This window comes from Ursus americanus, chromosome 4 (assembly GCF_024610735.1).
Source record: "Ursus americanus isolate L20-20 chromosome 4, mUrsAme1.1.p, whole genome shotgun sequence".
Lineage (NCBI taxonomy): Eukaryota > Metazoa > Chordata > Mammalia > Carnivora > Ursidae > Ursus > Ursus americanus.
Genome location: NC_142130.1, coordinates 24,274,342 through 24,287,790, shown reverse-complemented (window position 1 = coordinate 24,287,790; position 13,449 = coordinate 24,274,342).

The window sequence follows — 13,449 nt, the reverse complement described above, 5'->3', positions numbered from 1 at the left end:
TTATAACACAGGTGTGAACAGAGCGTGCTGTGAGCTCCTAGAAGGCCGTGGCTACTCTGCTCTGCCTGGAAGAGTGAGGGAAGACTTTAAGAAGAGGAGACATTCAAACAGAACATTAAAGGAAGGGGACAAGTTCTATAAACAAAGAGGGAGAAGAGGGATCAAAGAGAGAGCGCAGTCTGTGTGAACGCCCGGCCTCAGTAGACCGGGCAGCCTGCCAGGAGACCAGGGAACCTCCAGTGGGACCTCCGAGGAGGCTGTGTGCGGTGGGGTGCGGGGCATGTGTGCGGTGGGGTGCGGGGCATGTGTGATGACTGGCTGAACGTGCCTTCCAAAGCCTGTTGCGGAGACCTCAATAGCTATGTGCCGCACGGGAGCTTCATGTCGGGGGTGACGAGGAGCTTTTGAAAGTTTTCAGATGGACCAGTGTCAGATCAAATTGACATCTTATTGAGACCTCTGGTCGCAGTAAGAAGAGACAGAGACTGTTGCTGAGGGGGCCGTTGCAATTATCTCAGAATAATAAAGGCAGCCAGGCAGTGTTCAAATCTATAAATCAGATCATGTCGCTGCCGCACTCCGTACTCGTCCCCCACCCGCTTAGGCTTCATCACAAATTCCTGTTGTTAGGTTTTAAATAGTACTCATTACAGTATTAAGTCGTTTATTTGTTTGCATGTGAGTTGACCGTCTCCAATTCTGAAGAGAGCTCTGTCAGAACTCTTTCTCCGAGTTTCTTTCTCAGCATAGTATCCTCAGGTTCAGAACAGCTCCCGGGACCTAACAGGTGCCTACAAAGTGTTTACAGAATGATTGATGAGACCTTGACCTCAGGAAGTGGTAATGAGGACGGAGAGGAGATGGCCTTTAAAGGCAGAAAAACATCCTCCCTTTCCAGATCCATTATGTATTTAATGAGTGGATGGTGGCTGGTCTTCAGCAGACAGAGGATGTTACATTCTCAACCGACCGAATTTACTACCCACATCTGAGAATTTTTATGACAGGTGACCCTATTTTTTTCCCTCTTGTTCTCTTCACTCCATGTGTTTCCACAAATGGTCAGCCTGAAATGTAACATCCCTGGGATCCTCTAGGTCACACCTTCCGTGTTCTCGTCCCAGCTCTGCCCCAATGTCGTGGGACAGACAGGCTACTTTCTCAGGGCTTCAGTTTCCCCAATTGTAAAATGAGAGTGTTAGCCAAGGACCCAGGCGATGCTTTCTAGCTAACATGCTGTGAGTCTCAGATTTCTCTAGCTAAAGCAAGAGGGCTTCTCCATTTTCGTTTTTTTAAAGTATACGGTGATTATATAGAGAATCTCATAAAACATGATGGTTTGTCTATTTCTCTGTTGTTCCTTTCGATTTCTAGTCATAAATATTTTTACAGAGTTATAATCAGAGCACATGTATGATTTTGCGTTCCACTCTTATCCTTGAACATTATTTGTTATATGCCTTTCATGTTGCCACAAAGTCTTCTCATTTATCATTTTAATGGCTACATAATTTTTCATGGAGTTAACATATCATAAATTATTTAACCATTCCCAAATTGTTGGGACTTTGGATTCTTTCCAGCTTTTGATATCTTAAAAAGCTTTGAGCATACAGGGTTGTTTTTTTTTTTTTTCTTTTTCAAAGTTATTTTCCTTTGGGTAAATCCCTCGGAGTGGGATTATTAGATGAGTTTATGGCTCTTGAGAAGAATTGCCAAATGGCTCTCAGAAAGGATTGTTTCAATTTGTATTCAATTTGTGTTTCTCGCACTGAGTGTGCCAGTTTCACAGAACCTTGCCAGCATGTTTTTTAAAAATCAATTTCCTTTATGTTTTTCAAGTTGAACTTGTATGAAATGGGGCTTCCTGATTGTTGCTGTATCAGAATTATCATTAGCCAGGGTAACAGTATAATATAGCACTTGGCGAATAGAAGCGCTCAAAAACCAGTATTGTTATTATTAGAAAACGAGGAATCTTAGAAGGTCAAGCGCACTTGTCTTACCATTGAACTCAATTTTTTTTTCTATACCACTGTCTCCAGTTCAGTTTACAGCAGATACTTATCCCTTGCCTTCAATGTCCCTCTAACAAAGTGCCACCAAACCTTCTCTACTTTAAGCTGTCCACAGTTCCTTAGACTTAAAAGTCATGGGCTAAACTCCCTTCCCTATGGATTCTCTCCTCCCTTCAATTTCCTATCAAGAGATGGTCCTCACTAGAGATGGGACACTGACTACCTTTCCTAAAGCTGCTACTTACGATCATCTGAAGTCATTCTCCACCTAGGTAGATTCTCTACTGTCTTCCCTAAGATAGCCTGTTGGCTCTTTGAAGATGGTGATGAACTCCCCCATGGGTATCTTCTTCTCCCAGTTGGATATTTCATTTTTTAAGCTATCCTTTATCCTATTCAGAATTTCACAGTCCTCGTTGCTTTCCTCTGAGCTCTAGTTTGTAAAGTTCTCCCTTTAAGTGTTGGATTTATTCACTTAGTAAAATTTACTGAGTATCTTGCAGGTGACAAGCAGTGGGTCAGAGAGGAGCAAGGCCCTGCCAAGTCCGAGTCTTAGAGAACTCTCAGGCAGCATGCTGGGGGGTAGGTCAAAGGATGACACCCTCAGGAAAATCTGATGGCCTTTTGTACAACCAGCCCTGTGAATACTTCATTGGTAAAATGATGACTATCTTACCAAGCAGAAACTACCATATAACCCTTGGTAGAAATGTCAAAGCTTCCCAGAGCCTGAATTTCTGAGGTTTAGAGCATGAGAAGAGCTCCAAGGACTGAGCAGAGCTGACCCAGGACCACACCCATGATGGAGGCTAAAACACACAGGCAAATGTGCTATTGAGGCTGCTGGCTATTCAAGTAGCTGGTAGGAGTCTATGAAAAGCCAATTTCTCAGGTGGGAAGAAAGGGAGTCTACCATTAACCAGCAAGACATTGAATGGAGAAAAGTCTGGTCCTGGTCTGCCATTGTTGAGTGACCTGGAGTATGTCACTTAACTTCTCTGAAACTCCGTTTCTTCATGTGTAGAAATGGGGTCGGGTTGGACTAATGATCTGTAATGTCCTTTCCAACTCTGACAACTTACGATCCACAGAACAGCAGATTCTGATTTGTCTCTCTCAGTGACTTCTCCCTTCATCCCCCACCCATCCCAGAAAAGCACAGACAAGAAGGTGACCTCATCGGTGACTGGGCAGATGTCAGAGAGTCCATTGGGATTCCATGACCTCTGTAGCCACTATAGTGATTATGTCCAGTTGCAGCTAAAATCTGTTGCTGGCAGGGTTTGTACCCAGTTTACCAAGCCTGCTGCCGTAGCTGCCGCCTCTCACTTCCTCTCATTAAGGCAAACTACCATCTTATTTTGTTGTGTTTTCCCCGCATGTTTTGAGTTTGCTGCTTCCCAGCTCTTGTTATTAGAACAGACATAATTAATAACTCCTGGCACATAGAGCAGCCAGATTGGACAATCTGCCTTTTGCTTTCTCGAACTGTCTTTTGAGCGATCTGTAAGCCTGAATTTATAGCCTGGGCCCCATACAATGGATTGTTTTGTAATCCCCAGAAAGAATCAGGAATTCACCACATTGCTAGCTTGAAAAAAATAACATTCTCTTTGTAGTTCATGGTGGAAGTTTCATCCAGACTCTTCAGTTAAGAACTTGAAAGCAATATGTGGTCTCATCCTGACTTAAACCTCTCTTGAGAAGACAAGTCTATGAACTTCTTTGGTACCATTCTAGAATTGTCCATTCTGGATCATCGAGAGTTGGTTCCTAAGGTCTAATCCACTTAACTTCTGTGGCAGCCTAGACCCATTTCTTTAGCAGAGATTAAAAATGAAGACACATCAATCTCGTTCTACTTTTCTAGTAATTGGAGAAAATTGTTAAGGATCTTATCAATATCCTCTAATTTTACCCTAAGCAGTCACAACTCCTTGGCCTTTTTCAACTCAGGAAACACTCCAAAATATCAGAGATTTCTAATCCTGTCATTTGGGTCTCTTGTTAATCTGTCTATGTGTGTTCAAATTAATAGAACCTAAATTGGAAAAATGTGACTATTTAATAGTATTCACTGAGCTACTATTTTTTATTCTTGGTTCTATGGGAGCCACATGTTTGAATAAAATAATATTTCTGCTCTCAAGTATCTTATATTTTATTATCATAATAATTATGATACAGGGCTGAGTTCTGCCGAGTTATAACAGTAGTATAAACTTGTCTGTACACTGAATCTCTTAGGGAACTTAATAAACTGTATCCCATCTCCCCAGAGATGAGATTCTGATTTAATTCTTTTGAGGTATATCCTGGGCTTTGGGAGTCTTAAAAAATTCCCAGGTGATTCTAATGGGCAGACCACACACAAACGTCCCAGTTAAAGGATTGACACACACACACACACATAAACAAACAAACAAACAAACAAACAAACAAACAAACTCACTTTAATAGAGAAATTGAGAACGTTTTCATGGAAGAATTTAGAATAAAATTCTATCGCAGATTCAGTTTAACCATGAGGACTAAGTTACCAGCTTTGGGGTTATATGAACTGGAATTTGAACCTCAGCGCCATCTTTGAGTGGCTGTATGTTTTGGGTAAGTCACTTACCCTCTCTGAGGGACAGCCTGAGCAATAGCACACAGAATCTGGTGGAATGTAGAGCACATGAAAGAAGTAGTGTCAAGAAAGGGGGGCAGTGGGTAGGGGGCATAGTTTTTCCTGCTGAGAGAAGGTGGAGATTTACAAGAAGGCAGTCTCAGAGGAGACAGAAAGGAAGTGGTGGGTAAAGTGGATGTTATAGAGTATAGACTTTTCCAGAATGTCCAAAATATCTCTCCTCTCCTTCTAGCCCCCCCTTACCCTTAGATCGAGTTCCCGTTATGACCTAGAATAAAGATCAAAAGGTTATGGCTAAAAAGCAGGACCAGAGCTGTCCTCTGAGTAACTGGTTTTCAGGAGCTGCTTCCTACACTTTCTGTTATCAGCTCCTTAGACATTTCCAATGAGAACAAAGGAAATTATCAGAAAAATTCGTTCCAAATACATAATGAAGGTTGACAGAATTAGGAACTGAGAATGGAGAAGGTGGAGAAGAAAATACCTTTACTCTGAATTATCCCGGATCTGCCCAAGGTAGCATTAACTGTTTTTGATAGTTCCATTGTAAAGTTTACTGAAGTAACAAGTGGTTATTACACTGAGAATTTTGCTTCCCTAAGTTCTGTCATGAGGCCCATGACAAGACTGAAAGGAAATAAGCCTAAACTTCCAAATGAAGAATGAGTTTTGTCAGAGTATACTGATGAATTTCAATGAGAATATCACATGAATTGCAAATGTTCAGATGAGGAAGCTGTAGACATTTTGAGAATAGGATCAAGTCATAAGATGTAGGGTCTAGAAAGTGCTTTGGAACTCACTTCGCCCATCCTTCTATGTGTGGAGACAAGGAGATGGGGACCCAGATCAGTAATGTGGTTTGTGTCGGGTCACACAGTAAAGTAACTGCTGAGGAGAGAAGGGAAATTAGGTATTTTGTCTCCTAGTGCTCATTTGCCTTAAGGGGAAAAAAGTCTTTTTGGTTTTCAATGAGGAAGGACTGGACTTCTCTTGAGTGAGAGGTTACATTGCACCTGCTGAACCTTGTCGCACACCTATGTCATGGCTGCAGGATTCTGTGTGCATTTTGTAAATCAGCCTGATTTCTTGAGTACAACTTACTCAATCACTTTTTTGCCTTGTTTTTTTTTTTGTCCTTTTTTGCATTAATTTCACTTTGTTCTGTTAGAAGCATCCATACAAATTGTCTTAATTCCCTTGCAGATCAAGGTGGGTTAAAAGGTAAGTAGCTTTGCCCCACTTGTACCATGCTCTCAGCATAGAAGAGAACTAATATTTACTGATATCCACTACATGCTTATATATGGTTCTTTCAATTCAAGGAATGCAGTATTATTATCTTTATTTGACCTGTGGAACCTGAGTCTCTTAGAATTGAAGAAATTGCCTGAATCTCACAACTGGTAAGTGGGAAGGATGAGGTTAAATCCAGGTCTGACTGACCCCAATGCTCGTGTTCCTTCCCCTACATTGGGTGGCTCACTGGAGATATTTATTGCCCTGGAGCGGGAAAGCTGCCCATGGTCTGCTGAATGGCCTGAGTGTGCTGTTTTCCCACAATGCTTTGCTACTTTATTCTTTAGAAGTGCCTAATTATTTCACTCAGCAAGACCTCAAATCTTACTCCAAACAACTGGCTTCCAAAGAATTGGCTATTTTCCCTTCTTTTAATGTTGGGGAAAGAAACCCAACCAGCTATTTTTCTTTTTTACTCCATGACATTACAAGAACAAAAATAATCATATTAAGATGTCAGAAATAAATTTTAAATGTGCAAATGTGGGAGAAAGACAACTCCTGTCTGGGAGAATCCAAAAAACTTTAAATAGACTCATGTGTGTTCTTTGTGTGAAATGCAGTGGCCACAATTCAAATGAAGATGTTAACAGGACATTAATAAGAATAAACTGGGGATGAACACAGGATTGCAAAATAAGTTTACAAAGTCATTTAAGTGAGAAGCACACTGTGTGATTGGAAATTGGCACTACCCTGTTCCTATTATCACTGTTAGTTGGCTTCACGGAGACTGGCCTCCTTCTTGTCACTGCTTCTTCTCCTGAATAGACCGGAGTAGCTTCTCAGAGTCTAAATCTGAGCCAGATTCTACAGGAAAGCAAAGGCACTAGTTTGTGACTTTAAGGATCCCCGGTATGGGTGATGACTTTGACTTTGGGTGCAGTGGCAAAACTCATACGCAAGAAATGATTAGAGTCCTTCTTTCCAGGCAAGGTAGTTTCAGCGCTGAACGCAGATCATAGCAAATCTGGACTGCTGGAAAGCCTTACAGTGATGGCACTTGAGGGAACCTCAGACATGCCCGACTAAAACTTCATCTCATACGAGGAGTTTCCAAGGAGGCCTGGGAAGAGGAAAGGGCTGGCCCAGGGCAATGCAACTAATCATGGCAATAATCATGGCAATTTGTTAGGTACCAGACCCTGTGCTGCACGCTTCACATTTAACTTCTTAGGTAACCCATGGCAATGCTCTGAGATAGCAATGATCCCATTTGGAGATGAGAGTACTAAGGCAGAGTTGAAAGTTGCTTGCCTGAGATCACACAGCTAATGAGTTGTAGAGGTGGGATTTGAACGCCAGTGCCTTTGACGTCAAAGTTCATCTTCGTTTTGACCAATAACAGCAGATCTGGGACTGGTGTCCAAAGCCATGTTCATGCTTCCTTTAGTGTAGAGAACCTTTGAATGTATTCAATGATTTATGTGATACATAATTTTCTGGGGGCCCACTATGAACAGATCTTGGGCTAGACCCTGACAATATAAAAAATTAATAAGTACAGGTTCTTAACCTCCTGTATCTTAAAGTACAATGGAGTGACTGACACCTGAAAAGGAAAATTACAGTAGAGTGTGGTCAATGGTATTACAGAGATATAAACAAATAGGGTGGGAGATCAGGACAGAGCAAGTAGTTCTGCCTGGAAGATGTAAGTGGTGACCTCACAGAGATGGTGAAATGTGTGCTGGGTCATGAAATATGACTGAGTTTTCCAATCAGAGAAGGGAAGAAGTACATTCCAGAAAAGGGGAACAGCATGAGCAAAAGCCCCAAGTTGTGAAAGACATCAGTGTGTTGGGGTAAGAAGTTCAGGGTGACTATGTAGGCTGAGGAGGCAGGAGACGAAGATTGGGATCAGACAGTGAAGGGTGTCACGTGCCCCCATTGAGGAATTTTGTCTCAATTCTTCAGGGTGTGGATCATCAGGAGGGATTTCTGAGCAAGAGCATATCTCGGTTAGATTTGCTTTTGAAGAAGGCAACCCAAGGAGACATGGAAGACAGAGAACAGATGTCTGCTGTGGTCCTGCTGAAAGCTAAGGAGAGCTGGAACATTGTGCGTGGAGAGGCAGGATGAGAGAGGGGTATCCATTTCTGAAGTCAAGCTCCTAGAGCATGGTGACGGGCGTGTGGAGGGTGAGGGAAGGAAGTGTGTGAGGATGACTCAGTGACTTCCAGCTTTAGAGGTAGAAAGGATACAAATGCTATTAATGGGGCTGAACACAAAGAACGTGGACCAGCTTTAGTAATGTTAGGGTGAGAGGTGGGAGAAGTGAATTCTTTTTTGGACATGCTGCTTTAAGCTTTGGCAAAAATGCCCCACTGGAGATGTGGGGTGCGTCTGGGAAGACAAACATAGTGGTCAAAGAGAAGAAGTGGAGATAGAGATTCAGGAGACCTCGGGATATCAATGGTGCCTAAAATTCTAGACCCAAGTGAGGGTCCCCAGGGAGGTCTGTAAGGGTGGGGAGATAGATGAAGACCCAAGGTAGCCCATGAGTGCACTCTGTAGGCCCTTCTCAGACCCCGAGTCCCACAGGCAGCCAGGGTTCCCTTCAGGCAGGTTCTCACTGGTCACCCTGGCTTCCTTTAGTGGGACATGGACAAATAGGTCATTCCATGCTTGCTTCAAAGTCTATACTAATTTACGACTTTTTCAAATAATTTTCTAAAATTATTTACCCAATAACTATTGGTTGAAAGCATAGTGCAGGGAAGGGGGGCTGGATGGAGTGATGAGTCGGATACAATCTCTGTCTTCAAGGAGTTTCTGTCTAATATTAAGGGAATCTAAACAGCAAATTAAATGGCAAGTGCGAAAGTGCTTAGCAGGGTGTGAAATTTAATAGGTGAGAAATTATTTTCATTTAAAAAAATGATATACATAAGTATCTGAGAAAAGGGATAATGATGGTCCTCAGGAAGAGGAGATTTCTAGATTCAGCTGAAGGGATGAGGGAAGGCTTCTTGGAGGAGGTGGAATCTAGGCAGGAAGCATAAGTAGCATTTGAGCAGGCCGAGGTGGTTGCTGGGGAGAGGGGTGCATTTCAGATGGGGAGAACTTGTCTGAGAAGCAACTGTGTTTACAGGTGGAACCAACCGTTAAGAGGGACCCTTGGCAATTTAGTGCCTCTTGCCCAGTAGCAACAAAGTGTAAAGCTGAGATTCCCTTCAAACACCAGACCTCCTGGGCTAGGTGACCAGAGCAGAACTAGTTGCCAAGGAGGGTCAGATGGCTCCGGGTGTCCCTCCCTGCCCCCGTCCTGACTCATTGTGGGACCAAGCTGTTTTAGTGCTTCATTTCCCTTGGTCAAACCAGGATGATTTGAATGCACCTGCCTCTCTTCCGTCCCCCAGTGCCTGGCCAGGGTAGCCGTTGTGAGGAGCGGGGAGCGCTTCCTAATTGTGGTCCTGCGGCCCAGGCCCCACGTGAAGGCTCTTGGCGGTCTCACTCAAATGAGGTGGGGGCCCGGCTGACTGCTCAGCCACCACTGGAGAATGCCTTGGTTATTCCTTCTCTGTGGTCCCCTCATCTGGTTTTGAAGTTGCAGATTTTAGAAGCTTGCTGCTCTTCAAAAAAGGTGTAGGGAGGGCAGAGAGGGGGAGAAATGGAGCTCCACCCACCAGAGATGGGCCAGGTCTAGGCAGCAGCTCTGCTCTCAGTCTCCCGTCCCTGCCTTACCTCCTAACTCCTCCTCCCCACCAAATTAAACACATTGAAATGCAGAGCAAATGGCCTCATCAAAACAAAAGAAGAAAGACCAGAGGGGAAAAAAGCAAAAAACAGTAAAAGCTATAAAATATTACCATGCACCTGGAAAGGTCATTGTCCTTTCTCACAAAGTGGATTTTTCTGGGAACTCCTGCTCCATAGAGCAAGCGGCCACCTTGTTTATCCACAAGGGCAAAAGAATTTGGCCTATCCATTTGGGGCTCTTCTCCCGCCAGCTACACCTGCACAGTGGCCAAGAAACCACAGAACCCTGAGATGTGTTGTTATGGCACTGTCCCCAGGGACTGTGAGACAGTTGGGGTCAGTGTTTTAAACACAGCAATTAGCAGTGTTGAGCTGTTTGAATTCTCTTGGTCTCCAGGGCAGACGATGATGATGATGATGGTGATGATGGTGATGATGATGATGGTGATGATGGTGGTGATGACGATGATGGTGATGATGATAATGCCATCAGTAACTTTCTGTAGTAGTGAGTCATACTGTTACAAAGCACTTTCACATTTATTGACTCATTTTCTCTCAAGAACACACTGGAGATCCCAGTCACCTTTATAGTATCCCCAAAAGATAAACTATCACCTCTAGTAAAGTGGACTTAAGTATAGACTCATTATTTAGAGCTGCACATGATGAAACTTTTGAGATTTGCATTCTGGTCTTGCCCTTTCCAGCTGGGTGACCTTGGACAAATCACTTCACCCCTCCTAGCCTTAGCTTCTTCATATGTAAAATATGTTAATAATAACTGTCTCAGAGGGTTATTGTAGGGATTTAAATGACTTCATGTAAATAAAAAAGGACATTATAAACTCTAAAGCATTATGCAAATATTAATTACCATCTGTACAAGGGTGAACTATTTGCAAAAATGAATGTAAATATAGTTTTGAGATGGCGGGTATGATGTGCCTGAAAGAGCACTTTAATTGGAATCAGAAGATATGTGTTCTATTTTGGCCCCTACACATCAGGTGGCAGCTAGGAGTGTGGCTTTCAGACAGGCAAACACAGCCATGCAAGTGATGCATTTACCAGTGAAAGAAATGGCTGCCACCATCCACCTGTCACCTTGTCACCTGTGGTAGGCTGACGAATGGCTCCAAAGATGCCCATATCCTAACCCAGGGACCTGTGAATACATTGCCTTCCATGGTAAAGAGACTCTAGATGTGATTAATGCTCTTGGGATGGAGAGATTATCTGGTTGCAACCATTGTAATCACAAAGGTCTTTATGAGAGGGATGTGGGAGAATCAGAGTCAGAGAGATGGCTACGTGACAACGGAAGCAGAGATTGGAGAAGGGGAACGGGCCACAAGTCAACACAAGTGGCCTCTAGAGGCTGAAAAAGGCCAGATAACAAATTCTCCTTTAGAGCCCCCGGAAGAAACCCTCCCCACTGACACCTTGACTTTATTTTATTTTTTTAATTTTTTAAAATTTTTTTAAATAATAATTTTTTATTATATTATGTTAGTCACCATAGAGTACATCCCTAGATTTTGATGTGAAGTTCCATGACTCATTACTTGCGACACCTTGACTTTAAAGCCCAGAAAAACTAACTTTGGACTTCTGGTTTCTAGAACTGTCAGAGAATAGCTTTGTGTTGTGTTCAGTCAACCAGTTTGTGATAATTTATTTCGGCAGCAACAGGAAACTCATTCACCACCTCTACGTTGAGCTCCCCAGTCTCTTTTCTTCCCCCTAACTTGTATGTAACTTCTCTGGAGGCTAGTGGTCTGTGCCCTAGTCTCCCTCCACCTGCTCCCCTTCTTTCACAGGCCAGCATGGAGCTCATGAATTACTGGGATTTATAACTGATGAATTATTGGCTCCATGCCTTGGGGTGACCAGAGGTCTTCCTGTGGTACTCCAGCCCAGGAAATGCAGCTTGATTTTGGATGAATCACTTAAACCTCCAGACTTTCTATTTGCTCATCTGTCGTTGGGGATACAATTTCTTTCCATGTGTACCTCACAGAGTGGCTGGGACACTCAAGAGAAATGATAGCAATGAAGGCTCTTTGCCACCTATAGAATGTTCTACAAGTGTGAACTCCTGTGACCATCACCAGTATTATTTTAGAAACATAGAATTTTCCAGCTTAATCTCTTCTCCACTCAACATGTGTATGTGGCAAGTGACAAACACTAACTCTAGACAAGAGGAAGAAGCTTTTGTATCGAGAATACCCAGTTGGGCATTGGAGTTTGGATATTTGGACTGTCTATGAACTTACAGTTTCAATATGAACCTAAAAATATTTTTAAAAACAGATGTTGTGAGGACATTAAATAATTGTTCAGTAATATCGTCCATTTGGAGATAGTGAAGTGGGGCAAATTTCACTTGCCCTTCTCTTTGTGGAACTAAAAATAGAAATGACACTTTACTAATCAGTAACAGGGTCAGCTGAACACAGGGGCTTTTAAAACATCTTTCAGCCACAAGATTGCCGAGAGCAGAGGAGCTCTGCATTCCTGCAAACCCATGCTTGCAGCATCTTACCACTGACAAATGGAAACCTCCACTAGTTACAGGCTCTTTCTCATACATTAAAACCACAATTTACCTAAAACTCGCCCTCGACCCTCAGCATGGTTTATGCACCATGACCTCACTAACCTTCTCTGACTTGATTAAGATCAGAAAAAAAATCAAGCAACCGTTTGGTAAATTTGGTCAAAAGAGCAGAGAATATTAGAATGCAAGAGGAAGGAGTTGGTGAAAGGGAAATAACATTTGTCACCCCCTTAGTTTAAGATGCAAGACTACGCTTTTCCATACATATGTGTCTAATTTAATTCTCACTACAGCCTTGTTAGATAGCTGTTTTTCCCATTTTACAGATGTGGAAGCTGGGGCTCAGCACGGTGAACATCACAGTAGAACGTGGTAGAGTTGGTTTTCCAGACCACTTCTCATTCATCCCTCTACAAAGGAAGGAGAGCGAGAGGAATTGATTGTTCCGAAGTCATACATTTGCTCAGTGTACCTACAACTTCTACAATTTAGGTTCACTTAATGATTGGTCTTAACTCTTCCCTTTGAAGCTACTCCAGAGCTCTCTAAGTCACCAGAGAACCGAATGACACTCCAGGACCTTCTTCCTTGGACCCTTGATTTGGTACTTCTCAGGTGTATTACCTGGGGTTCTGAGTATATTGAGACCCATGGCTTTCCCATGGGAGGCTGGAATCTCTTCCTTGACTCTTTGCCACATCCTGCTTTCTGATGACCAGCACCCCTGGAAGTGGTGAACAGAGCTTTTGCAAAGTTTTTCCCTGTGCCCAGTGCGAGGGGTAAAACAAGTATTGGCTTTGAAGCCACAATACTGGAGGTTAAGACCCACTAGAGATTAAGACTACAAGCTTCACTTGATCTTATTATATGATTGTGGGCAAGCCAGGAGTGGGACCAGATAACTTTCTAGGGCTGTAATTCTCACTTCCAGGAGATCTGTTTAATGGGGTTGATTTAAATCCCAAATATGTGAAGTTATTATGAAGGAAGCCCTGAACACATTGGGTTTTGACTGTTTGAAATCTAAACTCTTGTTCACTGGTGAAGATTTCAAAACAACCTGGCCCTCCTTCCCAAGAGGGTGCATCTCATGTTTCTTCGAGAGTGATGTTTCAAGGGGACACTGTAAAGCTGTGAAAGACTGACTCTATACCAAATGGGGAGAGCTAAAGGTGAAGAGAGGATTGGTTAGGGGCAGCAGGCAAAATGGAACAGGATCTTAGGGAAACATGGGA